A 5,241-nucleotide genomic window follows, 5' to 3' on the forward strand; every position below is an offset into this window, starting at 1 on the left:
GAGGATAGTAGATGGATTTACTAGTCACCAGTCAATTCTTAATCAAGAATTTTATTTTCATCAGGAAGTGTCATTTGGAGGAGGTGCTGGAGTTGCATATCAAGGAGGAGGCAGAGTCACTCATTTGCACAAATAATATGGAAATTTTTTTACGTTACCGTTCGCAACAAGTAGTTGTTGCTTGGAAATTTTTGACTATTTGGAGGATGAAAAAATTTCCATATGCGGTTGCAGTTAGACGGGATATCTAATAGACACTTACTTGTGTTTGAAAAGTAAGATGTTAAAGACTGAAGATGAGACCGATCATCTAATATCTGTCTCAAAGTCTGATATCTGGTAAATAATCTAGATGGACCATCAGAGATCATTAGATCCTTACGGCCACTTTTCATGCTAGAACGGGACTGACAGAGTAGTTTCCACGGATCTAGATGAGAGATTACTAATTTTACACAAGGGTCGGGATTCTGGTTGGGATATCGTTGACTGATAAAATTAAATCAGCTTCACTTTGTCTATTTTGGAACTAGTAAGATATCAGTTCTTACGAAGCACGGATCACGAGACGGCTTAGATGGATATATGTGGTGATTCACACTTTGCACTAAGCTTCGTCTGGTGAAAGTAACAGGGAGGAGGATGATCTTATCAACAGATATGGTAATTAAACATTTGGTGGTTATTGCACAATCTGTTGTGGTTTATCATGTGGAAATAATAACACTTACTATTACAAAGGAAATAAAAGTGGTCAACTTAGAATATTTGGGCTGACCCCACAGGGGGTCGTATCTTACTCAGATGAGTTTAGGGTATTGAAGGAGGATTGGTAGTTGTCTTTCTGATTCTAGGAAGGTCAGAGTGACTGAGATGTAAAATTCATAACTTTTACGGTGCAGTCAAATGGATAGGAGTTACAACACAACATGCAAGGTTCGTTTTGGTGAGCCGGTACGGATAGGGACAAGTATATCACTGTCTCCAAGTGTCACCTGTTAACAAGGTGGAAAGTTGATACTTGGATATCATTGGAGGTTTTAGCCACTCCCTATCTCAACAAGGAAGTAGGACTCATCAGGAGGTGGATAGTTAGTAGACAGTACCACCATTGTTTGGAATTTTAATTCCATATGGATTAAGAGTCGTGGATCGAGCAAGTTCGATTGTGGACATTATTGTTAGTCTGGTTTGTTTGACGTGTTGTGTCAGTTCTACGTTGCGCTGCTAATGGAGTTGTAGTATGTGGTTATCTTTTATAAGAGTTAGACACTGCTATGTCAACGGAGTTTTTGAAGGTGTGGGAGCAACAACTATGCTTCGCATCTCTAGATGGAAAATTTAATTGGGATATAAGTTTTGATTATGGCAAATATGCTTAGGATATATGTCTTCAGATGGCACGGATAATTGAAAGCGGTACTTAGCTTTTCCATATTATCTGTGCTATTGTCGGCACAAGGAGGTTAGTGCGACAATGTTTGGAATTTTGGATAGTATGTTGTACAGATCTCGCCCGGGTTGGTCAGGCATGGAAGCAAGGTTATACAATAAGACCTTGTTTTTAGTAAAGGTACATTGGAGATCAATACTCTCTTTTGGTAATGGTTATGCACGGTTTGGAGGCGGCAGTCGGATTTTGTAGATAGTTGAATTCGTACATGAGAGTTTTCTATCAGGAAATCGTTGTTGGGAGGACTTTCGTATTGGAAACAATGTTTTGGAGGAAGGTCAGTTTTATGTACTACACTGACTTTTCCAGGATGTTGTTTCTCGATTTAGGCTGTGTAATGACACGGATCTCTCAACTTGGTGCGTTAGTGATGAACCGGAAGTTGACACGACAACGGACCCGAAATGCGGAAGCAAAAGAAGCCAAATGACCTCAAGAGATGTACGTCATCCCTAAGGCCCCAAAATGACTCTCCATAAATCCACAGAACTCAAATGAGCCAAGCAAATGAAGCAAGAATGCCTAACCCGAAAAGAGATGAACTAAGGGCAAAATGATCATTTCTTACTGAAAAGGGTGCCACCGTGCACACCATTGGAAGAACAACGAAAAATGAACAAAATTAGACTCAAGAATCGTCTGATTCTGAGTCCGAGCAGAAAAGATATGAAATTCCAACACCCGATGCGAAAGTTATGAAGCAATGACTTAACATTTTCCAATATTTTCGTAATAAACTTTGAAAACAAAAGTGCATAGAAAACGAGATACATGTCATTGGCCTCCGGCCTCATATCATACATGTTAAATACATTGAAAAGAGTGCACTTACGTATACTTTACATATACGAATCAACGAATACAAGTTTAAACAAATAGGGCTACAAACAGGCATCTTATGCTAACACTTGCATAAAATAGAAACTTAAAAACTGTAAGCCATTCAAGGAGCAATGGAATCTTCAAATCTTGAGTCCTGTACCTGAAATATGCCCCAGTATCGTAGGGGTGAGTAACATAAAGCTACTCGTAGGAGATGAGTATGCATCGACCTAGCATTTTACAATTTTATCACCTTATGGTGAAGCATGTTAAAGGGGCTCATGCCACCTAACGTCTATGTCAAGATGAGACCCAGGGAGCATCCTAAGTTACCTAGATCATTTATATAATAATCACATTGTTCATGCAATTCAAATAAAATGGAAACATATTATACAAGGCAACAAGATATAGATTCTCAAAGTCTTCAACTTGAAATCCAAAATACGAAAACAACAAGTGTGGGTCATGCCACCTAACGTCTATATTCAAAATAAATCTATAAGGTTATTCCTAAACTACATTTGAACATCAAAACACTATCTATGATATCGATACAATTTAACCAACAATGGAACTTCCAATACAACGCATGAAGCATGCTTTCACGAAGCTACATCTTAAGCTCAAAATAGAAAATCAAATAAGGAACAACAAGTTACAATATCATCTAGTTATCAACTTGAAATGAAATACGAAATCAAACAAAGTAGATACTCGGATGTCACGCCGGATCAGACCGACAACATAGTTACTTTAGGGTTACTAGCCTATGGGTAACCTCCTTATGTGTGCACTAGACTATATAGAGGGACAATCCCCCATACTAGAACCAAGTCCTAACCGTAACCAAACAATGACATCCCCAAGTTTCCAAAATCAACAAATTGTGCAACAACGTATATATATCAACATGTATATACAAGATATCAACTATTTACCAAGCACAATCCAAATTTTGGAACTTATACAGTACATGCTCAAAATTCACAACTACTATGGCATGTAAGATGTCAAATACAAAGTGTGCAATTCCTTACACATAGCAACAATATATTCAATAAGGAGAAACATATTCTCATGAATATAAAAGTAACAACTATATTATCCAATGCTCAAAACTAATCAAGTGAACGTACATCAACTCCAAATCCATGATTTAAATATAGAAACAACTTCCAAAATGCAATTAAATCCATGGAGTAATAAAGTAGAATTTAATTAAACATAAATAGTTAAATTCTCTAAATTTCAAGTTAATCCAAATAACCTCAATTTAATATATATTGAAAGACATGTCATGGTCAACATATATATAATATCAAGTGACAAGTTAAGTGATTAAAACACTTAAAACAAAATTAATCAAGCTAATTAATTAATTTCCTCTAGATTTTTAAACAATTCCAAATGCCCTCAGTTTAATCTCTGTTAGAGAACATGCCAAGGCCTATTTAAATACCACATTACAACTTGATTTAATACTTGATACAACCATGTGAATTAAACTTTCACTAAAGATAAATATTAAATAAAAGTTGTAATTCTTAATCAAATGATTCAAATTTAATATATGTTAACCAATATATCTAAGCATAATTTCCTAGTATGTTACAATTCAAATCAAAGTTATACATCATCATAAATTTTAAATCTTATACAAAGAAATAAAAATTACTAACTTTCTAAATTTGATATAAGGCATACATATATGTTGTATAATCATGGCAAACACACAATACAACACACAAATAATCCTAAAACATTTCCTACCTCAATTGGAATGAAAATCCCAATTACCACCGAAATTAAATCGCTCCAAATTTTTGGTCCGCAAAATAGATTTTTCAGCTTGCTACCTTCAACTTGTAAAATTCATAAAAAATTCAATTCTAACCCAAATTGAATGAATCTAAAGCCCAATGAAAGTTTAAACACTGTAATTTGATAATATAAATTTAGTTTAACAAAATATTTTCCCAATTGAAACAGTTTTGACCCACAACTTTGAAACAAATTCTGTCCAGAAAACACATCTTCAGCCTATAACTTCCAACTTTGAAAATTCATTAAAAATTCATTTGACATCCAACTTGGGAAAACCTAATTTATTTTGGAAGTAAACATATGAAAGTGTAAAACTAGAAATTTAAGCCATGATCCAATGTCAAAAGGTCAGTAAAATAAATCATCTAAAAATATATTCTCTAGCTGCAATAAAAACATGGACAGCAGATAGTTTCGGATTTTTAAAAAAAATTAGAAATGCTCTAAAATCATGAAAAAATTCTTCCTAGTGTAAAACCCATGGCGAAAGTTCCAGAAAAAATTTCAAGGTAATTGAAATATCATAGCTCCATAAAAAAATTCATTTCCAGACCAAAAAGGAAAAGTTTCAAATTTCCAGCAACTAGCTTGCAACTTCAAAAATTCATAACTAATTCATTTTAAATCCAAATTACATGAAACCAAAACTAAATGAAAGCTAATTGAGTATATTTTCATATTCTATATTTAATTTGACAAGATTAATTTCAAGTTATAACAATTTAAGGGCAAAATACAAGTCCTTCTCTTCCATGCACGTAAAACACTCAATAATGACATAAAAATACTTCAAAATAATAGATCAATACCTTACTAGAGAATTGAATCTCTAGATACCAAAGCAAAACTAGGAGTTAGGCTAGATCCTTCAAGGGTTTTGAAGAGGAGGATGTGGGGAACAACAAGTATTCCAAGCTTTATGGTCTAAAGTAAGTGGAAGGGCCTCAAAGATCAAGGTCAATGCCTAAGGCTTCAAGCTCCATCCATGGAGGCTAGGGTTTTCTTGTAAGGAAGAGAATGAAATAATGTGGTTAAGTGTGAGTGGAGGAAATAGAAATCCTCCACTCACTATGTGCTCTTACACCATGGTCAACACATACATCTATGGTCAATTGCACAAAAACCCTCCTTTAAAACCA

This window comes from Cornus florida, unplaced genomic scaffold (genome assembly GCF_030987335.1).
Source record: "Cornus florida cultivar Cherokee Brave unplaced genomic scaffold, ASM3098733v1 CherokeeBrave_3.0.0_Hap2_Chr09, whole genome shotgun sequence".
NCBI lineage: Eukaryota > Viridiplantae > Streptophyta > Magnoliopsida > Cornales > Cornaceae > Cornus > Cornus florida.